General features: G+C 40.6%; 1 protein-coding gene across 1 annotated transcript in view; it reads left to right on the top strand.

Moving 5' to 3' along the window:
• snx29 (sorting nexin 29) overlaps positions 1–26211 on the top strand; it is a 189315-nt gene that overhangs the window by 92081 nt on the left and 71023 nt on the right. The window lies entirely within an intron of this gene.

The following is a 26211-nucleotide window of genomic DNA, read 5'->3' as shown; positions in this document are numbered from 1 at the left end:
CTCATTTATACTTGTCGAGATGAAGTTGGGGGTAGCGGCTGAGCTTAACATTGTAGTTTTTACATTTTGTAAGTGCTGGTGGGTGTTTTTTTTTTTTTTTTTGAAGCAGACCAGCAATTTTATCTGGCTTTATTTAAACTAAACGCACAAGGCTGGTATCAGTCTTCCCATCTAGCTCTCAACCAGAAAGCAAATAAGTGAAATTTCCCGTGGTGGCGCAGAAAGAGCTCGGACTTGTCGGGACAAAGACACGTGGGCATCTTCGGATGTCAACAGTCGATCCTTTGGGTGCTGTGGGTTGTGGGCTTGTTCTGAAACATCCCCCAGATGCTCGATTGGATTAGGATCTGTGTGGTTTCTAGGCAGGGGCAACACCTTGAGCTTTTTGTCATGTTCCTCGAGCTGCTTCAGAGCAGTTTTTGCTGGAGGAGGCTGCTGTTGTTGGGGAGTGTGCATGTTCTGCAACAGTGTTTAGATTGGTGATGTGTGCCAAAGTAACGCTGTGCACGTAATAATGCAGTAGTAATGCAAGCCGAGTATTCCCAGCAGAATATTGCCTTGTAATGAGGTGATCAGTGTTGTTGGCTTCACCTGTCAGTAGTTTTAAAATTATGCCTGATCACTGCAATTAAGACCGTCTGTAGTCGCTTTAGTGTTCTTTCAGAATTTGGCCCACATAGTCCTCGCTGCTTCTTGCTTCAAAGAGGAAGTTTGTCCTTCAGTCTAAGATTTATCCTGTTTGTTTTACCGAGAAGGATAAACATGATCTTTCCATCTGCATTTCGCTCTTTGGATCATCTGCCGGTGCCAGAATCTCAGATAGCTTCTGTTTGCTCAAGGAGAACAGAACAATTCGCTGCATTTCAGTCCAAGTCCCAGCTCCTGCCACGCAGTCTAATTCGTCCACTTACTGTACATCTCATCAGAGCTAATGGGGTAATGATTTGCACCGAGAAATACCTGGGTCGTTAAAGTTAAAGAAAAGAATGATTCAAACAAGTTTCTAGGTTTTTTTTCTCACTGTTGAGATCTGCGCAGGGAAAAATTCTCCCCGAGCCACTCTATCTAAATAAAGCATAGAATTGAACTTTCTGCAGCTGCATTGATTTAAAATCCTTAGCAGTGCCAAGAGCTATTCCCTCAGCTGGGTCTTCACAAAAATATCAATTGCAGGGGAAGGAGAAGGTCTCTAATAATTGGACATCAGCCATCGTGCTGCCTGTTGTGTAAAGGATGATGGGAGTTGTCTTCAGCTTCCTGTTACATTGACCAATAAGGCAGCACTCCCAGGAAGTGTGTATTCTAATGGGAAGTGACGTGGTGTGTGTGTGTGTGGGTAGGGGGGTGTCAACATGAATAATTAATCTATGGTTTTATATTTCTTTAATAAGAAATAATTCAGTCTGTGTTTGTCCAAACTATGTTTTCACTTATTTATGCACATGCATGTATGGTGCATTTTTAATGGTGTTTACTTATTTATTTGTTCATTTGCTTGGCTGTCAGTCTCGATCAGGCTTCCGCAGCAAGGATGTGGGTGTGGGACACAATCGCACCGCCGGCTCTCTCCTGGTCCCAGGCCAGCCAGGCCTCGATGGCTTCATATAAATAATCCTGTGATGCAGAACACAGGTGTTTTCCTTGTGCCTGCAAGGCGATAAGTTGTCTTGTGGAAAGACTGTAAAATGCGAAAGTGGCTGCAGCGGCGAGGCTCATGCGTGCTCTTTGGTTAACGATATCAGCTAACCACAGAGGAAAGGGAACGAGAAAGATACGCCGCTAACAGGAGGTACAGGATGTTCTCATTATGGTTGACTACCAGTGCTGTGAGCAATTTGGTTTGATAGGAGTTGTTACAGTATTCAGAGGGATACAGTGCTGTAAATGTGAGAACGAGGTGGGAGAAGCAGACATGCAAACGTAAAGAAATGCAGTGTGGCTTTTTATATATTTAATATTGTGTAAATGTATGCACAGTATCATAAATCCACATATTATATACACCTGCTCAGGATTACCAGCAGGGTTAAGAAATTGTGTGATTTACATGAGCAGCTGTCGACACTCGCTATTCAACCGTCTCGCCTCAGTGACTGTGACAAAAATCTGACCCGCCAAGTTATTGATTTTAGAAAATGTCACATCGAGCCTTGTTGGATACATACAGACCTGCCGGAGACAAATAAATATTGGACGTGGCTCAGCCTTCATTAACCTGGGAAACACGCCTGTGTTTGTGACCTACTTGAGTTTTAATTTAATGATGCTAATGCATTGTATTGACTTTGACTTTGTTTGTGTTTGAGCAAACTCTCAAGGCGCTCCATGCTCTTTTCCTGCTGCGTCCTCGTATGTTTATGTGTCGTGTCCAGCTGTTCACAGGGCAGTAAAAGGCTATGTGCACTGGTTTAAAATAAAGTAACTTAAAGGTTGACCAAAAGCTGCCTCTCTAACTGGTGATGGCCAATACGTTTTGGTTTGGGTTGAGGGTCTTTAACCTGAAGAAACCCTGTAATGTCTTGTGAAAAGCTAAAGTGTAGCGCTTCAGGTTTATGCTTTGGAGGACATCATGCAGGTAAAGGCGGTGACTTAGGCCTTGTCCACACGTAGCAGGGTTTTTTGTAAAACTGAATATCCTCCCCCCTCCGTCTAGATAAAAACCTCCGTACACACCACCTCGTTTTTAGAAAAAAATTCATTCACACCTAACCGCATAAGTTAAGCACATTCATATTCTACGTGAAGATGTAATAACTCCAACGACAGGAACGACAACCAGGACATACGGAAATTGTCACGGCATTCCTCCTGGAGCAGGATTTCCATCTCGAAGTTCTCCCACCACCTGGCAGTGCATCCCGGTCTGACGCAAAACCAGCGTTGGTGTCTTTGACAGAGAACATGCCTCGGACATGGAATGGCAAGGTGTCGGAAAATAACCGTCCTTAATGCCGTCCTTTGTATATGTTCTTGTACGTGGAGCGGTATCTGGGCCCGGAGAAGAGACAACGCCAACACAGTTTTGAGGGCATCCACGCTGTTTCCAAATGTAAACACAGGTCACATATGTAATGTAAAGAACATATTTTGTCGCAGGCAGTGATGCTTCGAAACCTAAAACCCCGTTATTGATGTACAGACGCATAAACGGAGGACTCGCAAATCTTTACTTTGGTCAGAGGTTTTTGAAAGAATCATTTTTAGTGGCGTAAATCTGTGTTTTCGTGAGGATGACAGGCCAAATCATAGAAAAATATCTTCGTTTTGTGAGATACCCTGCTACGTGTGGACGAGGCCTTAGTGACACACTATATAACCCATTACCTTAGAACTGCTGGTTGCAGCATTCAAGGCATCAAATGTGACACTTTGGTTGCTGATGATGCGTATACGTAGAAGTATGTAGTTTACTGATTTTAATAAACATCCATTCGTTTTGGATTTTCTTAATGCTAACCACCATTGCACACTTTCAACCCCCAGATGCTGCTGATGTACATTGACTAGATGCTTTTAGGGCTGCTTTAGTTGATGTTTTGACTTGTTAGGGGGCAACAGAAGAGGCTAAAATCACAACCCATTAAAGCTTATATGTAAGTTATTATGGAGCTTTTTCTAATTTACACAGACACGGAGAGACATTAACATTCAGCTGGTGTTCTGTTTTCGAATTGAAGTTTTGGTTTCTTCTAAATCCTGAGGGGAAGTGAGTGGATTTCCAGCAGCTCCTCACCACCTAGTTGGTGTCTTTGTTTGCTGTTTGGTGCTGTGCAGGTGGTGGAAAGTGGGTTCATCAGTGCTTCTCTGAAACTAGAGATAAAGGTGGGTAGAGACTGTGGATCACGAAAATAAAACAATGAGCTGAAAGAAACCCTCTGAGCTGAATAGAACTGAAAAATGGGTTCATAATTTCCCATGTTGTGTACTGTAAGTGGCCTTTTCATATTACACATCGTGTCATTTGACCCACAGTGAACAAACAGATATTGATCAGTGCAGCTGTAATGGTGGTTCTTTTCTGCTGCATTTCAATTTGAAAATATTTGAACCCAACACCCCTTAAAGGTAACCGATTATGCTCATTTTCAGCTCTGTATTTTTTTTTTCTGGGACTCCATTAGAGTAGCTTTGCATGACTCACATCAGCACATCATAGTGCCGCCTGCTGTGTGAGTAATAATAGGAGTAGTGTTCAGTTTCCTGTTGGATTGACCAATGAGGCAGCACTCCCAGTACGTGTGTCTTCTAATGGGAAGTGCATGCATTGCACATACAAGTGTGTGTGTATGCATACAAATGTATTTATATTTCCCTGTGGGTTTGATGCTGTAAGTGGACCTTTTCATATTTCACATGATGTCATTATTAACAACCAGATATTGATTAGTGCAGATTTAAGCTGTCTTTAGTTCATTTGTGCTGCATTTCCATTTAAAAATAGTTGAACCCCGTGCCAGTTAAAGGTGACATATTTGCTCATTTCCAGTTCTACGATTCTGTTCTGGGACTCCTCTAGAATAGGTCTGCATAATTCACATTTATCTTATGGCCTTTATGCAGCCCATTTTTCTGCATTAAGCTGTTTTAGCTACTGTCTCTTTAAGATTCCCGCCCAACAAGCCTGCTTTTTTCTAATTGGCCAACTTCTGGAAGCCTGCAGAAGGGAAGCACCCAGCACTTGTGAGCTGAGCTGCCTGTACTTCGTGAGCATGCTGAGCAGTGTCGATTCCATGTACAAAAACGATGATGAAAAATATTAATTTACCTATTTTTCACCACTAAAACTAAATTAAAACTAAATTGAAACATAATATTTAACAATGAGAACTATGACACAATGTTTTACTCTTTTCATCAAACAATAAAAACTGTATATTTATGTTCAAGACGGAGGAATAGACAAACATTTTTCAGTTTCTACTCCCTAAAATGTATGGTGTTCTGTAGATTTATTAGTTTGTTGTATTGCCGTTAATTAGGTTCCTTGTATTCAGTATTGTTACACGTCGGGCAGTGGAGTCATCTGGCAGTTCTTCAAAGTAAATAGACTGCAAATTGTAATTAAACGCAGCAACAAAGCAGCTGAGTGAAACTACAAACACGCAGGCAGCATCAAACTTTTAGAAAAAGGTTAAGGTCACGTTGATCTAATAGCAGTAATGTAACACAGCTGATGCAGATGTAACATTCAGTGTTCATGTTGTTGTCAGAAGGAATTAGTCACTTCCAGGATTGATGATACAGTTCATCTAATTCATCCTCTAGAAATGTTCAACAGAATTCATGTTGGACAACTGCATTCCTTCCCAACCATTTGGCATCTCTTCTCAAACTGAACCCAGACAGTAAACACGACTTTTAGTGAGTGAATCATCCAGTGAATGAGCTGCTGCTCTTCACTGGAGAGGCCACGCGGTTTCAGTAATGCTAATGCTAACGCCAGAGAGCGGTTCAGATGTTGGAAATAATGACTGGATTTACTGCGGAGAGTCCGTCTCATCCGTTGAATCGCTGCAGAACAGAAGGAAACGGACACCGAGGCTTTTCAACTAACCTCGCCATAGACCAGAATAACACCTGTAGCCATGGTAACCGTACACAAAGATGGCAGCAGCTGTGGCCTCAAAGTGCTTAGATGATACAGAAATGCAGAACACAAAAATGAGAATACAATCTCACTGACGAAAACTAGAATGAGTTTTTGTTTTTGTTGATTAAAAAAGAAAACATCAAATGACTAAAATTTGCTAAAACTAAAACATATTTTTGTCAGAAGACTGAAACTCAAAAATCTAAATCAGGTGCCACACTTATCACTAGTGATGTGCCTGTAACAGATAAAGAAGAAAGTAGAAAAAAAAACTACATAAAACCTACATACATTTACCTCACTATTTGAATAATATGTTTAATATGAACATCTGACATTTAAACACCACATGTATGACAGAAAGCACAATATGTCTCATCAATATCTGTCTGAGTAGCTGTCCAGTTGTAAATCTCTGAAGTATTTTAGGCAATCCCTTTACTTACAGACACAGGAACTCGGCAGGGCTGACTTTGTGGTAGTTATAATGATCTCCCAGTGATGGTGTTTTGGTGTCCTGCAGGTCTCACCTTTCTGCCCGTGACACATACAGTACTGTGCAAAAGTTTCAGACTCTGAAAGTGACGTGAGGATGCTTTCAAAAATAGGTCTGCTTGTTCTTGTTGTCGCTGCCTGTATGTTTGCGATCACTATCATACTGCAGAGTTATTTTGGAATTGATTAGACGCTTCCCTGATCCTATTGTGTGATGGATGAGATTTAAAACATCTTGAGCTTTAAACCTTCGCACAGCTCCGTCAAGTGATTTGGAAAATGATTGTAGGTGTGTCGGCGCCGTGACTGACAGTAACTACTTGATCCATGTGATTTGCCGCATACGTTTGTCTTCTAATCTTTAATTGTACTCACCCCTCCAACCTGTATTTAAACTACCTCACTAAGATTATGGACTGCAGTGAGTTAGGCAGGAAGAATTTATTTTTACCCTTGATGATTCCACGATGTTCTCTCTCTCCTCACTGTTTTTTTTTTTCTTTTTTCTTTTGCTGTGCCAGTGAGAAGGCAATAGTAGGTGTGTTGCATGCATTCTCCAGATGCGTTAATTCCTCTCAGGATGAGCGACATTTCTCACATGAATCTGCGTGAATGTCTAAGTGGGTTTTAAAAGCTATCAGTGTGGGAGGGCACTTTAACATACCATAACATATCGATGTCTGTCTGAAATGAACAACAGTGACATGATGGAGGAAAAAAAAACAAGTGTGAAAGTGAGACAGATGCCGAGAGATAAAAAAAAAAAAAATAAGGAGAGAAGAAAGTGCAACAACTCGAGGGGATAAAGACACAAGCATTTCAATTTTCATCTTTATTGTGTGGTAGTTTTCATTGTCAGTGAGTAATAAAAACAAATTGCATAATGCAGCAAACATGTCCGCCGAGGTTTCTGGGAAACAGCCAAACTGCATGACATTGATTTGCGAGTCTCGAGTGATAAGAAAAAGGTGGGCAGGTAGTGATGTAACACATCCTCTTATCAGTGCACGCAGGCTACACAACCACCTCTGTGCACCTATCAGCCTGCTGATCACTCACACTCACCAGCATGTGACCGCTCTTATTTTAATTACATTTTATTTTGTGTATTTTTTTATCAATTGTGAAACTGAAGTGATAGCTGTATGGACTTCTGGAGCATGTTGTTTAGGATCATTGAGCACGGGATGATTTTCTATAGTAAATAAATAAAAGGACAGAAGTAAAGGTGGTTTTGCAGTTAAGGTTTTAGATAAAACAGAGAAATATGATGATCAAGCTCACCTGCGATCTTGTAAAAGAGATGTTCAAGTGCTTCTTTCAATTGACATCTTTGTGTTACAGAAAACCAAATTTGAATCTTCTAAAGAACTTAATACAAATTGCTTGATTGTAATTTAATTGACCAAACAAATGAAATCGAAAGTAGGCAACAAGATGCTGCTGCATATCTGCTTAAAAATATAAATATACTGCATATACAAACACCAGTTATCATGCTTCATATTTATATTGTGTGACATCCAAAATACTGGCAACCATGTAAACTCTGGTGCTTATTTTTCCTTACTCTCCACCTCAACTAAATAACATATTTTTAATGTCCAAAATCAGTAATAAATATGTTTTGAATTTATCACACCACAGAAAACTGTTAGGAATCAAACAGCTTCATTTGACTGATTTAGAAAAAAAAATCACCAAGTATAAAAAATTTGGATTCCAAATCTTGTAAAATTTAGCAGTGTTTGCTGAAGAAATATCTGTCCAAGGTGCTGATCGACAGCTTTTACACCAGCAATTAGGCAAACAGACCTGAATTTCCTTTTTAACGAATTTGTGATTTCATTGTTAGATATAAAATCACAAATGTGCGCTGTAGATATGTATGCTTTTGAGTTTCCATCACTTTGCAGCTGCGTATGTAGTCATATATGAAGCTAAGCACATAAGGCGGCTTACACTCACTGGTGGGCATACACCGCCGACGATGGTACCAGATGTCTGCAGGACGGGAGGATGAAGGCCAGGCAGGAAGGACACCAGTAGCAGACTGTCTGTGACTCCCACTTGTCTCCAATTAATATCTGTAAAACTACAAAGTGTAAAATGGTCTCAGCAGAGGCGGGTGTTGTGTTGATCCTCAGCTCTTCATCAGTCTTCACAAGGGTGATCTATATCTTCTTCATCTTATCATTCTTTGAAATTTAAAGACCCCCTCTGGGGAAAATCTGTTCTTTTTTTTTGTTTACCTTGTTCACATGTTCATATGAGACTGTTTTCTATGCTGGAAGACACACCATGAGCAAAATCAGCAGTCACTATGAGTATTTCCATTTTAAAACAGCGATGTATTAAGGAAAACATGGATTCATACTTGTGGGCTTTTATACAAACCTAAGGAACCAATCCTGTCAGCTTGAAGGGTGGGGCTTTCTGTATAATTATTATTCTTTGTTTTGCCGTAGGAGATGTAATATCTTGCAGTGGGGTCAGAACCACTGATGCTACTGCACTCTAGTTTTTATAACATTACAGTGTTAGGGGGAGGGTTTGTGCAGAGTATGGCTACGTTCAGACTGCAGGATCTATTCGGATTTTTTTGTGAAATCCGATTTTTTTGCAAGTTCATTCACATTTCCAATTAAATGCAACTTATATGTGATCTCCTGTGTGAACATCATTCGAGCCAAAAGTGTCCCGCATGTGCAGAAGCGGACACAACGACGTCACACACAGTGAGCGTGCTCAGTGTGTGTGGAAGTCAACATGGATGGTAACAGTGGAGTGTATCTTGTGATTTTAAAGTTGTTGTCCAACCAGAGCCAGCACATTTACAACAAAACCTTTTCAGGAGAAGATAAAAAAGACAGAGAGCCAGGTTTTTTGGCCATGAGGTTTTGTGGGGCAGTGACAGCAACGTCTGTACAGAGACCTTTGTCGTGTATCAATGATGTGTAGCTTGAATAAATGCGACCTGGCTGTTTGGACAGAAGTCGCATGGCAAAAGATCAGATACCTATCGGATTTAGGACCACGTATCCAAGTGGCCTGGGTCGCATTTGAAAAAATCTGAGTTTTTCAGACTGTCATGAAAAGATCAGATACAGGTCACATAGGAGCAAAAATCAGATCTGGGTCACTTTAGTCTGCTGTCTGAACGTAGCCCATGGCTCCATTGTGTCAGGGAGGCCAAAAAAATCCTGAACGTAAAAATTATGAAAATGGTTGTTTAACTCTACAAAGTCTTTTTCTCTGTTTTTTTCTTATGTATCGCCACATGCAAATCTTTGATCTCTATTCTTAAAGGCACTGAAATCTCCTCAGTCTGGGATGTACTCTGGGTTATGAAGTCCCACGTGATGACATGATTTTCTCAAAGAATGCTTTGTGTTAGCTCTTCTTCTTTCTTCTGCGCTCCATGATTTTACTGATTTGTGGTGTGGTGGTACTTATCTGGACAAAGGAGAGTTCACACACTGCTGTCCACCAGTCATTTAACATTGATATCAGAGCTGGTGGGCTGTAAATCTAGTCTAATCAAAGTGCTTTCAAACAGCACTGATGGAGCACATTACTTTCTAGTTTCTGAGTGCTAAACTCTAAATAAAAGATGTAGAGGTCCTTTTTGTTTTCTTTTACTTTGATTTTGCTAATTTAGGTATAAAATTGAATGGCATTTAGAAATACTTTACTTGTCGAGTCCTCAAAGACTTTAAAAAATGCATGAAGTCATTTGCATGACTTTTATCAATCCACGTTTAAGAGATAGCATCACTGTGTAAACGAATTCTGTTTCATAAATGTGCATTGGACTTGTTAACAAAATTGTGTTTTGATTCTTGCATTTGTTAACTATAATACATTCTGGGAACGCAGAAAGCAGTTGTTTTAAAATATTCTTATGAAACCTGCCCAGAGGCGGTATGTTGCTGCAGAAAAGTATACTCCTAGTACAGACACCTGCAAATGTAGATCATTAGAAAGTGCTTTGAAAATTATGTAATTTAGATTTAGGCGGCCGATCCTTGCACCCCAAATTGGGGCCTCATTACATCATACAGTAGTGCTGTAAACTAACGTGTCTGTAGCTCAAAGGCTCGATCATCCTAACCCAGATTCTTCAGCAGACTCACATCCGATAAACAAACAGACTTTAACTGCAGTCGGAGTCTTGTGACTGTGCAGTTGTAGCAAATATATTTTTTTGTTGTTGTTTTCTTTTTTCCCATGATGTATTTTTTATATCTGCTGTGTTGTATTGATAAGTAGAAGGAGAGGGCTGTTAGAAAAGGATAGAAAAGACATATAGGTCGAAACTTCCAGTGGGATCGGGGATTCTCTCTTTGATCCGCAAGCTCATTAATTAACCATAAACAACATCAAGAACAAGAGCAACAATTACGAGCTACTGACTCAGAAGAGACACAGTAATAACCAGAAGAATATGAGCTGATGTGCTTGTATAATGCCTGTTGTCTTTGCTGTGTAATGCACGAGAATGTGACCCTTGAAAAACCGAAACACTGCATAATGCATACTGTGCTTTCCCGAATAAAGCAGGTGCAACTGCTTTGAAGTGCTCACCCATGCCCTGAGTACAAAGGCCTTCCAAGGCAATAAGTGTGCTTTTAGTTGAGATATTATTGTTTTGTAAGACTGTGCGTGAGGACGTCTATGTCCAGATAAAGATGGAAAGCTTTCTCTCGTCTTTCATCGCAAATGCACTGATAAAATTATGGCATTTTATTCATCTTTAGATTAATCATTCAACACCTACAGCACGGTAAAAAACATCACACCACTATTAAAAGTTAATGTTGCTGCTATGGAGCTCGAATATGTGCATGTATGTTAAAGCCGCAGCGCTCGTCTACGCTGCCTTTAGGGCTCAGCGGGGAAGTGATTGCTGAAGTCTTCCGTGTTGCCACTGTAGCTCTGCAGCAGGAAAGTAAAGTTTGTTAAAAGCAAGCCCAACTTGATTAACAGACTTTTTTCCCCTTAACTTTATAATCTGTTTGGTAAGCACATCTCCCCTTTATCTTACTCTGCCTGTTATTTCATTCTCACTTGGCACATATACAATTTATATTAAAAAACGGTGGCAGATTTATCATTGGAATCCTCTAAGCAGCTTTTTCAAGCAAGACAAAGACAAAAGCCTTTTCTCATTTTCCAGCCCACAATTATCATATCTGGGTTTGGTTAGTATGCGAGACCTCACGACAAGGAAACCTGGTTTTTATTTAGGGAACGCTGCAACAGGGCAGTGGCCATTCACAGATACCTTGGACTAACTGAGACCTCTTTGGAAGCCAGAACCAGCTAGATACAAATTTCCGATACAGCCAGTGTGTCATGTCGTCCTGGGGCAATCCAACCTGTATTGTTGGGGTCTAGTCAACACTCTGACATGTCCACTGTGTCTGTGAAGAGGTTACTACGAGCAAATCTGGAGCTGCTGCTGTACTGGTGGCATCATGGTAAAGTTGACTATATCTGCACTGGAATCTATCAGCAACAACCAGCTCCCACCAACGTGTCTTTTGTCCGGGTGTCAGGAAACGACAGGAGGCACTCAGGGCCTCAACTGGGTTGGTAACCTCATTGCATGAATGGCAGCTGAATGGTGACAGGGAAGCAGCTGAAGTTTTCAGAACACAATTCAAGGGTGACGCTTAAAGCCTAATTTTGTCCTTGCATCTGACAGTACCAAACAGATGGTCCTGTTGTCACCTGGTAAGACTGGAAAGAGGAGGCCTACTAGCATAGCAGGGCCAGATATCTTGAACTCGTAGAAGAAAGTAGAAGGCATGGGTGGAAGGCCTCCTTTGAAGCCACTGTGGTGCCCTGCAGTGGTAGCATCTACACCAGGGCATCATGGTATCAGAAGTTTGCAGGAAAGAATAGCCATCAAGAACGTCACTGAAGCTGCAACAAAAGCTTTGAGGTGGATGAAAACTGGTGATCCATGGTGCAGCACACCACATGGACACAAGCTGAGGACTGTTTACAGCCAGCTGACACACCTAGGGGAGGGTGTTTGATCATCTAACACCCAAAACACCCAGTGACCCTGGTTTTATCCCGGATGATGTGTTCAAGTCGCACCATCTGGTGTTTAAAGAAAATTGCCTGAAATGATTATTGCTGGCAAATGCTGTCAACTGTAATCAGCAGGCTTATTAAAGCCATATTAACTCCATGAGCTAATGGACATGTAAGAGGTGTCTTAAATACGCACTTGAAAGCAATATACATGATGGCCTGCTCAAGCCTGAGCCCAGAGCTGCAGCTCACAGGAAAAATGTCACCAGTTCTTGTTGTCGTGTTGAAGTGTGGCAGTAGTTAGGCCTGTTGTTATGCCTATGGTAAGGAAAAATCCTTATTTCATTCTAAAATTACACCATTTGGTATCTTTGCCTACAAAACAGCTGGTTTGTACTGTGAAACTGAGTATTGCTTATCATTACGGCTATATCACAAAAGACAGGGGTTTTCAGGATGGGGACTGACTAATGTGTTTTGCAGACAAAATGTGATGTTAAGTTGGGTAACACTGGCTTGGAAATGTTTACATAAACCCCGATTAGGGCTGCAACTAATGATTATTTTCATTGTGGATTAATCTGTCTCATGTTAATATTAATTATTGTTTTCCAACATGATGTCCTTAAATGTCTTGTTTTGTCCATAGCCCAAAGATATTCAGCTTATTGTCATAGAGGAGAGAAGAAACCAAAAAACATTTACACTTAAGAGTCTGGAATCAGAAAATTCTCTTACTTTAATTTCTTTCTTTCTTTCTTTTTTAAAAAAAGTAACTCAAACCAGTTAATCCATTATTAGAATCGTTAGTGATTAGTTGTAATTTTCAGTAGTTGATAACTTGCCAAATAATTATTATAAATTATTATAAATATTATAGCCCCAGCAAGTTTAGAAGGGATCTTTCTAAAACATAAACAATTACACAGATGAATCTATCTAATAAATTCTTGGCCTTCGAAGTAATGCTTTGTTACTTCTGTACGCTGGATAGAAGGACATGCTACCAGTGTGACTTCTGTTAGTTTAGATGTATTAGATTTTTGATTACATCTTCTTTTTTTTAACGCTTTGGCTCTTGTGTTTTTGATTTCTTTCAAAGGGACACACAACTCTCTAAACATGTAAAAATGCATAGTAGCTCTCCTGCTGCAGCACTTTTTAAAAAATTCTCACAGAGATACATCTGCTGCTTGTCCATGACAGAACAAACATAGATCAGTCATACATCAGAGAGTCACTGAAGTGCAGATGTGCACAAATACGTGAAAACTAGTGATGCACGATATTAAAATTTCTGGCCGATACCGATATCTAATATCAAGATTTCTGATATCACCAATAACCGATATTACCGATGTCGATGTTCAGTTTTTGTTCACACAGAAAAACGAGTATAAGTAAGCACTGTGAGAACATGAAAACTATTCAAAAGAAGCCCATACCAGATCAGACCACATAGTCTTCTTTACTACATTACAAAAGTAAAACATATTTTAACATATTTGACCAGGACCATTTAAGCAAAAACATCTGTGAAATAGCAGCAATATCAAATGTAGAGACGAAGGTGCTAATGTTAGACAATAATCGGCTAAATTTGTTCATCAGACCGATACTAATATATCGGAAAAAACGCTAATATCAGCCAATACCAATGTGGTCGCCGATATATCGTGCATCCCTAGTGAAAACATTTACCATGTGCTGCAATAATCCATGACTACCAGCGGATCTTCTTCTTCTTAATCCGCTATCTTGGGGCGCCGCTATAGCTCACCTGGTTGAGCTGGTGTCCCACGTACAGGGGCTATAGTTCCCGACGCAGAGGTCATGAGTTCGAATCCCGCTCATGGCCCTTTTCCACAGGTCCTTCCCCCATTCTTCTCCCCCATTTTCCTGTCTCTCTCTCAAACTGCACTATCAAATAAAGGCAAAAATGCCAAAAAAAATTACTTAATAAAAAAAAAATAGATCCACTATCTTCTTCCTGGCAAAATATTGTCAATACATATTAAAGTTCTGGTTTTTGATAATGAAGCTGCCAACTTTCAAAAATCTAAACCTAACCTTAATCTGTCCAAATACTTCTGGCATGCGTAGAGTGTGAGAACATTCACTTAAAGAGGGCTTTGGTTCGTTGAATGTTCATCTGCATGTGATGAAAACACCCCAAAATTAAAGCTGACAGAGCGTACTTTTAACATTGTCATCACTGCAGCGTATCAAAGTAATACTACAGAACGAAAAACTGTGCGATCTGAGCGCTCGTGGAACTCACTGTGCGATGCGGCAGTGACAAAGACAGACGTCTATACCGCGCGCCAGATTTAGCCTTTTTCCATAAACTCCCATTTCTGTCTTTTCTCTTGGTCCATCTGCCGCTCTCATGCGCTCACACTTCTTAACTCATCCCTCTCTCTATGTTTTTTCCACCTCAGCTCAGAGTGGACAGCACAGCTTGTGATGTCTATATTGGTCCTCTTTCTTTTTTTCCCCGTCTCTCAGCCACGTCTCTTTCTGTTAAGGAGCAGCTGTGATGAAGTGAGTCAGAGGCACAGATAGAGACACAAGCCGGGTTTGGATTTACAAAGTAACCCAGTTGCTGGTCGTATTATGGCCGAGGTCCCGCCCAGGTTAAGATGTTTAAATGAACCTTTGATACGGTTTCACTGGGTCTCCCATCTGTCATGAATAATAATAAAAAAGAAAACATCAAAGAATTTTCCTTTCAAGTCACGCTGTCCTGCCCACTATGAAATCAGCCTAGTTGTAATGTGAACACTAAGAACTGGCTTTTATGTAACATCACAGTACCTGATAACATTTCCCCAAGATGTGAAAATGTAATTTTGAAGAAATGTGGATTGGAAGAGACACAAACGGCCAGGATTTCACTTGAGGAAGTATTGCATCAAATATTTTTCAAAGAAGTATTTACATCAGAGAGAATTAAATTAGACTTCTGAGCTATATCTGAGCAATAAATGAAACGCTTGGTGCAGTGGTTTGCATTGTCGCCTCACAGTACGAAGGTTGTGGGTTTGAATCTGGGGCCTTTCTGTGTGGAGTTTGCATGTTTTTTTTTGTGTGTGTGTGTGGGTTTCTCCTGGTTTTTATTCCTCCCACAGTTCAAAGATGTGCATGGTAGGTTATTTGGCGATTCTAAATTGGCCAGAGGTGGGAGTCTGAGCGTGCATTTTGTTTTTGTGTTAGTGCTGCAGTGGACTGTGCCACAGAGGCTCCACAAGCCCTGTAGGATAAAGTAGATAAAGCTACTAAATGAAAGGGTGGAAATGAAAAGCTTGAAATGAGTTATGGAAAATTAAAAATAATACTAAACAGAATAGGTGATGCCTGACTGTCAGAATTTTTCTGACCCTGTGTGGATGTGATGTTGTGCTAAAGTGCTTGTTACACAACAGTAACAGTGACATGATCTTTGCTCTGTTGCATGTCATCCCAGTTTTTCTCAGACATGCTTCCAGTTCCTCCACTTCCCATTTTTTCGAAAAAAATGTCAGAAAAATTATTGTTAGAACTGCTTTTGGTTTCCTAATGTTGCCACAAGGGAAGCAAACAGCTTCGACTTGAACTATATTAATGTGGACATTGTAAACATTGAATAAATGAAATAAATATGAAGTGTGCAAAATGTTAAATGTGCAAACGCACGCCGAAAGGATGCTTCTGTGACTTCTTCAGTAATCAAAGCATTCATGTCATGCTGCCACTCAATTGCCTCTACTTCATTTAAAACCCATTTGAAATCAAGTATGAAAAGGATGGAGATGTCTGAGTGCGCTTAATCACAGTGTACCCTGTTGGAGTCCTGACGCAGGAGCCTTGATGGAGGCTTCTGCGTCTATTGTCAGTCGCAGCTACTAAATTGGATTTATTCATTAAAACTCAAATGACAGCTTTTGATGTTAAAAAGTTAAAAAAAAAAAAAAAAAAAAAAATCCACCACAGCCTGTGCAGCATGTTCACTGAAACACAACCAGTGTGAGCATACCTGGATTGCTGTATTTATGTGCAATTGTGAAACTTACTGCGTTGGTTGTATGAAAATAGCAAATTTGTGCAGGTAAACATTGCCCAGTGTACCGTGGGTGACCTCCGAGCACTGATAACAGCTCTCCACATCCTCTCCTCTTGGCTTGATGAGTTTTCATATTCTCTCCCTCCTCTTGACCTCATTTTTCTCCACCCTATTCATCGTACATGCTCCATCTAATTAAGGTTATTAGGTTTCGGGTCAGCTATACGACTGCCTCCTTTGCTCTCCTTTCCTCTCTGCGTCTCTCTTTTTTCGAGGGGTTCAGCTCAGCCGGGGGTTTCTTAGACTTTTTATTCAGGCCAGCTCAGCTTGGCACAGCTCAGATCAGATCATACGCTGGAGGAGAGAAAGAGGCACAGAGAGGTTCTGTGACGATGGGAGAAGAGGAGGATAAGGCGTTATCCTCCTCCTAGAGATTGTGTGTGTCTGTGTGCTTATGACGAGCCTAGCAGAGTGTTTATGTGGTCAGCATCACTTGGCTGGCAGTTAGCTGTGATGACTCCGGCAGTGCCGACAGTTGATTCATACTAAACCGGCCCTGCAGGCCCGACAAAGTGATAGCAAACAAGTATTCGTATCAGAGCTTCTCTTCAGTCCCATTTTCAGTCATATTAGGATGTGAACCTGATCTTATGTGAGATATATTCCCTCTGATAATGCAGCAGATTACATAACATTCACTATTTTACATTTATGACCTCATCAGATGAGATTTTTTTTGTTAACATCTCCCTCCATGGCTGAGCATTTCCATCTTGACACTGTGTTGTACTGATGACAGTCTCCCAAACATAAATTCAGATTTCCTCAGTTTGATATGTTGCAAACCTGAGGAATCAATCCTGAATCTCCTTCAGAGTCGGTTTCCGGTTCGAGCATGTACAGCTATATTACTCCAATATTACAACTCACCATTCTGTTCTAGTTTTACAGTGTTGATCAGAGCTGTAGGTGAGCTGGTGTGCTCCAGCTGCAGGGAGTGATGGAGCGGTTATTGAAAACAAATGGGAGGGGACTTTACAGATGTTCTATAGTGTAAAGGCAACAGTGTAGAGTTTCACTTTTGCCATTTTAACCTCTGCAGACACGGGCCCTTTTTTTATATGCATATATATATATATTTTCTTTTTCAGCCTTAATATAGTTGAAAGTGGAGAGAAACAGGAAATATGGGGAGCAGAGTGGGGGAAGGACCTGTAAATGGACTCGAACCCACAACCTCTGCATCGGGGACTACAGCCCCTGTTCATGGGTCGCCCGCTCAGCTACTTGAGCTACCAACTACCATAAATACATAAATAACAAAAAGACAAATGATAATAATAAAAATTTAAAATAAAAAATAAACTACTGTGGTGATATAACCCAACATGTGATGTCCATGTGTGTGGACACCAGGTCTTAAGAGGTTAAGGCATCAAGGGATTGTTTATGTTCAATATGTAACTTTGATACCCAGGATGAATTTTTCGGGCTTTACTCAATGCCTAGGGGGGAGTTTCAGCTAATCAAAGCTGAGCTGAGCCTGTTTCTTACATCTCTTACAAGTTTTGTCGATATTTCTTACTGTAGCCACACATAAACCATGAATGATTCATTCGAAAGTAGCTGGTGAAGTTGTTGTATTGACTCAAATTGTATTTTTTCTCCCATAATATATGATTAGTTTTATTTAACTCCCATTTAAAACAAAAACAAACATTGCGTTTACTTTGCGAGCTGTGCCATTCCACTTTACAGTGTTTGATGAAGTAAATGATACCGATTCGTCTTTGTTATGTACTGAACAACCACGTAGGCAGTAATGTTTCCAGAGCTTTAGTATGTTTGTCAGTAATAATGACACTGGAACAAAATGTATTAAAAACACAGTCAGATCATGGCAATGTTCTCCTTTTACATCTTTAGCTCTCTTAGTTTCACTTAGTATGCTGGGAATGGTACAAATTATAACAATTTAAGAAAATGAAATGTACTAAGAGAAACGTGTTCAGCCCTGAATAAACATGACACGAGTTTCAGTCCAATCTGGAACTTGTTCTGCTAATTTAATATGAATATGCTACTTTAATTTGTTTTATTGCAAGATTATCATTCGCAAAGGTATTCTGTCTTTCAGAGTTTCTTTAATCTGATTTCAACAGCTTCCAGTAAATGCAATGAACCGTGGCCCTGTTTACTTCTACATAAGAAAATCTAATTGCTTGCTAAATAATTTAATTTCTTCAAAGTGAGCAGTTAAAGTTTGGCTTTAGCTAATTAAAACTACTTTGTGAAGTGATGTTTCCAGTCACAGTTTCTCACATTGTGTATACGCTGGGCTCAAGTTACCACTGTGAACTGTGAATCGGTGCAAAGGCATGAAACTGTGGGAATATGGAGCAATATGTGCTAAGATGCACAAGATACAGATAGAATGGAGACACACATTGCTGTATGATAGGGATGTTAATGATGAATTGTTAATCAATTAATGGGGGTGATGATTTAACTGAATGAAATGTATGAACCAAGGTAGAAGGCAGAAAAAGAATCCAAATTGTTAAATGAATAGTTCTGTGGTTGCTATTTCAGTTTTATTGTGTTTGAATTTTGATTGCTGTAGATGTGTGTGGTGGTTTTTGGTGTTTGTGTGGCTGATGGCATTGTGGGGGGTTTAGCCTACAATGGGCCACCATGACAGAGACTTCTGTAGCCGTTATAGCTTCCGGTCAGTGTTGTAGTGGAGAAAATAAGCCTAGATTTCCTGGAAGGCGTCCCTATTGGTTAATAAGGACAAGCTGATTTTGCCATATATGTGAAGTATCCATGGTTTAAACAGCACATTGATGAACGTACTTCATTTACTTTAGTTCCCTACTTCCGAGCGCTGCTAGTGGTCAGAATCCTTCCAGGGCCCCTTTAAAGCCTTTAGATTCTGAACAATGAAATACACCTTTCTCAGAGGACTCCACATACACCGACTGCAGTGATTTGTAAACATGCTGGTGATTCCGATTTCGGTCCTCAGGCAGAACATGGCAGCACATTCTGGTCACTTAGAGTCCTCGACTTCCATCGCAGTGTGGCGTTGGGAGTTCGCTGCCTGGTGCATACAGCTGTGAATAGGTTGTAGCCTAAAGCTTACTACAGCCGCCTGTCAGACTTCTACTTTGCAGACTTGTTGAGCTGTCAGGTTTTTTTTTTTTTGTGTGTGTGTGTGATGATTTCATGGTTCCACGCTGAGAGCTTTACAACTTGAAACTTCACCGGAATGAAGGAAATTGTGTCAGCCAGTCCATCAACTTCAGGACTAACAAGTTACTGTTAAGATTGTGACAGTCGGGAGGGAAAACTTTGTTGTGAACGCAGACACACACATGCTGTATATTCATGCACACACACACACACATATCCATCTTTCAAACAGAGGACTGTAAATATCAACGTTACCACAGACACTCTACAACCTTTCACATGTGCAATACCCTCTTATTTAGTCTCTGTTTACTTTCACTTTCACTCCACTACCGCAACAGTATTTATAACTTATTTTAATTTATCTCAGTTATTGTAACTGTGTGTTTTTTTATCGCTGACCCTGCATCATTTCGTTCTGCAGTGCATCTTTGGTGTAATTTGTATGAATGACAATAAAGTAATCTGAAATTCTGAAATACAGTCACATGTCAATGCACGACTCTGCCCTCCTGCTATAATTTAATATCTCCCTAATTTGCTCATTAATTTTTGATGCATTCTCTGCTTCTACTTGCTGTCACTGTTTCTCATCTTTGTTGTTCATTTGCCCAATCGAAGTCATGCGGACGCCCTTTAGCCTTTGAAGTCTCCATATTTGCTTTGTGCTGTGCTGATCTCTCGCTCTCTTTTTCTTATATTTACTTTGTTATATGTGTATGAGGTTTCTGAAGCCATTAATGAGCTCCTGTCCTGCAGATGTTTACGGGCTGATGCAAGCCTGAAGCGAGCCTTTGGGTGGCCTTGTCGAGAGAAAGGTCAGCTCGACAGTGGGATAATGCCCGCTGAGCAATGCCTGTTGCATGTAAGGTCCGGACGTGAGTGAATGAGCACTGAGACCTGGCTGTGCATCCTAATGACCCTGTGTTAATAACAGTAGAGAGAAAATGAACTAAATTGGCAATTCTAGCACGTAGCTGCTGCTTAATACAGACCACCACTGGGCGTGTTAAATCATCTCACACACTCGCAGAAACTCACGCACGGTACTGTACACGTGCACAGCCAGGGAATGACAAACTTATTAGCTCCCTCTCACTGAGAATTAATTGGGTTTCTTCACGCTTAAAATTAATTCCCTCTTTTATAATTTCCTGTTTCGGAGTTGTGGCAAAAATATATGCAGGCGATGAACGCTTGGTGTGACAGTCAGAAGTGTTTTATGGCGTAAACACAGGTGTCCCGTTACTCTTCTCTGAGTGGAAAATGACCGGAGGTGACGTGTCGGACCTGGAGAAATTTGATTTGAAGTCCTCAGTGTGTGTTTGTGTGTCCTTTTCCTGTCATTCATCATGCCGTGTTGCATTTCAGTTGTTATGACAAACATCAGGGTTCTTTTCAGGTTCCCAGGATACAAACAGACAGCAAGGAGGGTTTGGGGATCCATTTCTGAGCTGGAGTCAGTTATGTTTTATGTTCGGAGATTACCATCAGCGGTGTTTTTATTGCTTTGGTGCACTTATCTGATCCTGTAATTTCGATTCGCTCAGTTGTTTAGAGACATTTATGTATTAACTGAGCGCAATGGTATCCCTTTTTAACCCTCTCAACCCTCTCTCTGGTTGTTTTTTTGCTGTTGGTTCATTTTTCCACACTGTCAGTGCATTTTTTTCATGCAATATGAAAACCTGCACTTCAGTGGAACCTGTCCAACCTTGTCTAGAAGTAGAGAGAACTCAAAATATACTGAAAATTCAAAAAAGGAAAAAAGAAAGTTGAATATTATGTTATTACTGCAGATATTTCACGCTTACTTTTTAAATTTGTCTCCATACTTCGATGACACAGCCTGCAGTTCAGCCCAATTTAACTAAAAAGGCCAGATTGTGTAGCGTTTAACAGCGTGGAAGCAGAGCAGTAGGTGAACTGTAGGTGAGCTGGTGTGCTGAGGTGCAGCGAGTGAGCAGTGGTGAGCTAAGTCAGGGGCAGGGACTTCATAGATCTGTACATTCTCAAGAAAGCAATGATTTAGTTACATCTAAGCTATTTTAAGGCTTTTCACTCTCTTTTCACGGAATGAACCTCTAAATATTTCACTTTGATACTCAGAGATGAGCTTTTAGGCATTAAATCGATGACTGGATTGGGACTTTAAGTAGAAAGTGGAGGATCAACTGAGCTCAAATCATCTGAACGCTGCCCAGATTTCTGATGAGCATTCCTTAAAGTAAAATAAGTTTGTTGTTTTTCATATTTTTTTTGCTAATAAATAAAAAGGATACTTGCAGCGTTTTTCTTTCTTTTTTTTTTTTTCAACAAGTGCTGAATGATCATTGCTCAAATCAGCTGCAGGGACTAAAGGCCTACGAGAGCCCCCGGACTTGTTGCAGCTTGTTTATTTTCTGCTACGGATGGATTATCGCCTGTAGCGCTCAGGTTGTACTTGACAGTGCAGAGATTTAACAGCCTGCCCGAGGACACACACATTGGCATTCACTTCGTAACTTCTGAGCTACAGTTAAACAGTAATATTGAGAAACAAAGGCAGGCAGACACACAAATCAAAGCAGAGCCTCTTCGGTGAAACTTTCCTTCTTTATAGCAGCTTTTGTTGAAATAGAAGGATTTCTAAGCGTACCGATTTCGGGAGCATCCAATTACATGTCTGGTTTTGTAGACAATGGTGGATGTTACTGTTATGTGGGGAATGATATTTAATGTAAGTGCTTCTGTACCGTAGTCATTTGATGCATCACAATGGGTGAAGTCTACAATGTTGCTCTGCCGCTTGAACTCATAATTATTGTAATTTAAAATTGATTTAGCGTTCTTTCACAGTCCTATCAAGCTTTTTTTGGGGTTCTTGTAATAAAAATCTAACACCTGAATTTATTTGCCTGCCTAAAAACTCTTTTTTACACCTTTTACTTTGGATTAAATATAGACATTAACAATGTAGTGACAAGTAATCGCAATATGAAAAGGTTTCAGGACTTTTCACATTTAAAGCTAAACATACAGCAGACCTCCTGATTCAGAGCGTCCTTGCTGTGTGGTGATGAATGCTGCAGCCGACAATCAGGACCAAATCTGTATAGTCTTTTGCAATCAGGGCCACCATTATAGCTACTGAATACCTTGCCTGAGGCGCTTAAGCTTGATAAATGTGCACCATCTTTTATATAACTCCTTACATCTTACGTTTTTTGTTATGTATAGCATGTGCAGTTATCGTAATGCCAGCTTTTACTGTCAGTTTTTTTTTTATCTGTCTAAATTATGCTCCCAGATCTCTTCATCACATTGCCTCTGAAAATTTCAGCTTGGCCCAGTGGAAGGCGTTTAAATGTGAAGATCAAGGAGACAGATTTGTTGTTATTTGTCCCAGAGGCAGGCCGCACATCTACTGTTACTGCAGCGCTGCTTTCTGTATTTTTGTGATGCGGTTGCCATGGTAACCAACCAGTCAACTTTTATAAAATTTCAGAACATTTATTAAATGTATTCCCATGAAACTAGAGTGCAGGATCACCTCTGGAGGGCATTAGTGATTCCCTGACCTCACAGCCGTGACTGTAATCCACCCTAAAGGAGAAGTTCACACTTTTACAGTCTGTCTCACAACAATACTCGCATGTCCATGCAGCAGGGGAACTTTAAAACAGGTTTTGGTTGCTGTAGTTGTCCTGTCTGTCTGTCAGACAGATGTGAAGAGATCACCTACTAATGGAGAGATGAAGTCCCGCTCCTTCTGGTGTGGCTCATGGAAAAAATATGTAGTCAATTTCGAGAGACAGATATTTTTTTGTTTTAGTGTTTCAGTTTGTCTTAAAACTCTACGAGACTGTGAAGATTCATAATGAGAGACTTAGAATACAAACACCCCAAAGTTGCATTAGTGATGCTATCCGAGCTTTCTCTCTCTCCAAGCAACTCAGAGACGCTAGAAATTGACATATGAGGTATGTCAGAAAAGTTCCAGGACTGGCGTCACAAAAGATATACTACAAACCCAAACTACAAACTACAAGTTTTCCCCTTCAGACGATCAACCAGCACGTCTACAAAGAGATCCTGCGGCGTTTGCCTTTTTCACTGTGCGAGAAGAGGTCAGAGTTGTGGCAGGACAAGTCGTGGCTGCTTCACCATGACAACGCGTCTGCTCACAATGCTCTGAGCATCCCACAGTTCCTGGCTGAGAAGAACATCGCCGTGCTGGAGCAACCTCCCTACTCACCCCACGTGGCTCCGTGGAATTTGTTCCTCTTCCCCAAGCTCAAGGGGGTCATCAAGGGGACCCGTTTTGAAGACGTGGATGACATCAAGATGGCTATGACGATGGAACTGTGGAGGATCCCGGAAGAATCCTTCCAGGAGTGCATGGCAGCGTGGCAGAGAAGGCTGGGAAAGTGTGTTAGACTCCAGGAGGATTACTTGGAAGGAGAAAACTGGTAGTTTGTAGTTTGGATTTTAAATATAACTTTCGTGACACCAGTCCTGGAAGTTTTCGGACACACCTCGTAGGTAGATTTGATACATTGGCATAGCTGCAGCTCTCAACATGGACAGACTTGTGGTGATTTTACACCGCTTTTAATACTTTTTTGCTTCCTTGGAAGAACTGAAATATGCCAAGGTACCAGGCATGCTTGTGCTGGTGATGTATACTGTGAGAGACAAGAGATGTACTCTAGTGAGCAGCATGCACAAGAAAACACCAGTATATTGTTGACTTTATGACAAACTGCAGTTTTTTTGATTTGCTAAATTATCATTTCGATTCCAAAAAATCATGTGTGTAATTTAGTTAATTTGAGTTCTCGCCTTTGATTACAGTCTCATGGGGCATGTGGAGAGGGGAGGCCTTTATGGGGCTCTAGTATAAAAGATGGCAGACAAAGAACACAGTCATTATATGGTTCAAATAAGGGTGTATTTCAAAGTTCTCCTTAGGGCAACTCTTATCGCAGTGACGTGTTTCAGTGTACATGCAGCATGAGCAGAAAGAAAGAAAATCCATCTACCAGCTGAAACTAATTAGCATGTTGTATATTTTTTGTTTAATCTGTAAAATTGACAAAGTCTTGCAACAGGTTTTTCAGGCGTTGGTGTGTGGGACTATTTCTTGGCTGGCAGCGTTTACTCCCTGTATTGTCAGCACCATGAGGTTGCCAGGTGATGAGTGGAGAGATGTTTGGGAGGAATTGCCCCTGTTCACACATGCACATCTATTTCTCTACATGAATATGCAACAATACAATTAAATTGCTGTTGAGCATATCAAAACAGCAGGTGGTGATGCAACCCGAACCCCACAGTCGTGATGGCCAGTCAGAGGCCTGAAAAAAAAAAAAGCTATTACTGGTTCCGGTTGGCTAGCAGCAATTTGGGAAGACAGGAATTAAATGTGTGGACTCATTCTGATGCCTCTGTTCCTTAGTGTTATAAAAAAGTAACTGTACAAAAGCTGGTTTCAGTAACCTAAAACTGTGTTTGTGTGTGGACAAATGGCCAAAACTGCATCCTAAATATGTGCTGAAAGGGCCCAAAAAATAGGAAAAAATAATAACTTATACCTTCAAATTTACTGACATCTTTTATTCTTGGGTTCAGTTTGACCCCAGCAATTTAAATCTCCAGAAAATATAATTAAAATTGCTACCCAAGTTTATGTGTAAATAACCCTTTAAATAAAACTGAAAAAAATGAGTCAATGACTTATTTAGAGATGGTAAAAACTGAATGGAGTCAAATTGAGCCCAAAGATAATAGGACAGTTAAAAGAAATGGAGCTTGTCTTTTGTATAGGTGAAAAAACCAGAGGTAAAATCCTATGACCAATTGTAGAAGAGGCCTCAAACCTCAGTGGATGCCACCTGGTTTTAAAAAACAGAATGAAAAATGTAGATCAGATTGCAGCCGAACCGACATTACACCCACTGTTCAAATGTTGTTAGCTAATAATCACAAACACAACACACAACATACAGTTCTGATTACAGAGTCTCTCCACGTCCCCACATTTTCAGTGTAATCCATACCCCCCCCCCCCCACACACACACACACACACACACAAAATAAACAATGTTAAAGATGAATCTGACTGAAAGCATTATGTTTTGCTTTAAATTTTGTCTAGATATTGCGAGAACAGTGTTATCATGAAATCCTTTGGCCGTGATAACCGGGTATAAAATCTACCCCGACAGCCTGTTACATAGTGATGTTAAATTCCTGCTGCTTTCAATGTAGCCTCTCATTTGAAATGAACCAAACTGAAGAATTTTTTTTTCTTATTTTAATTTTTTCTGGTGCTTTTTCCATGAAATTATTATGGTAATATAAAATTCTACATGTAGAATGCTACGAAAACAGAAATCTCCTTTGACACCAAGCTGTATTGTGAAATATTCAATGAACTCGCCTTCAAGTTTAATACCATCATCAGCGCTGTTGTTGTTGTTGTTGTTACGTAAGGAACCATGGTAGCGTGTGGGCTCTTAAAGAGGATGCAGATAAGTTAATGTACGAAGGTCGGTGCTGCAGCCACAGTGCTGCTCGGCTCACCTGTCAGCCGGCAGCGACGCTCTGCAGAAGCGGCTGTGACAGCAGGTGTCCTCCATACAGCACAGTGTGTGTCATGGCTGTCAGTCTCCTGACAGAGACCTGTCCACACTGTCCGGCCTGGTTAGGCAGACAGGCTGGGAAATGAACACGCACACACACACACACACACACACACAGATGTGAATAACACCACGTCAAGGTTAGTTAACGCTGATGACAATTGAAAATCAGGCTGGAAGGAGTCTGAATGCATAGGATATGAACTAGCTTCAC

The sequence above is a fragment of the Stegastes partitus genome, unplaced genomic scaffold, assembly GCF_000690725.1.
Source record: "Stegastes partitus isolate 25-593 unplaced genomic scaffold, Stegastes_partitus-1.0.2 Scaffold1237, whole genome shotgun sequence".
In the NCBI taxonomy this organism is placed as follows: domain Eukaryota; kingdom Metazoa; phylum Chordata; class Actinopteri; family Pomacentridae; genus Stegastes; species Stegastes partitus.
The sequence above is the reverse complement of the archived record's forward strand: the minus strand, read 5'-3'. Positions and strand labels throughout refer to the sequence as shown.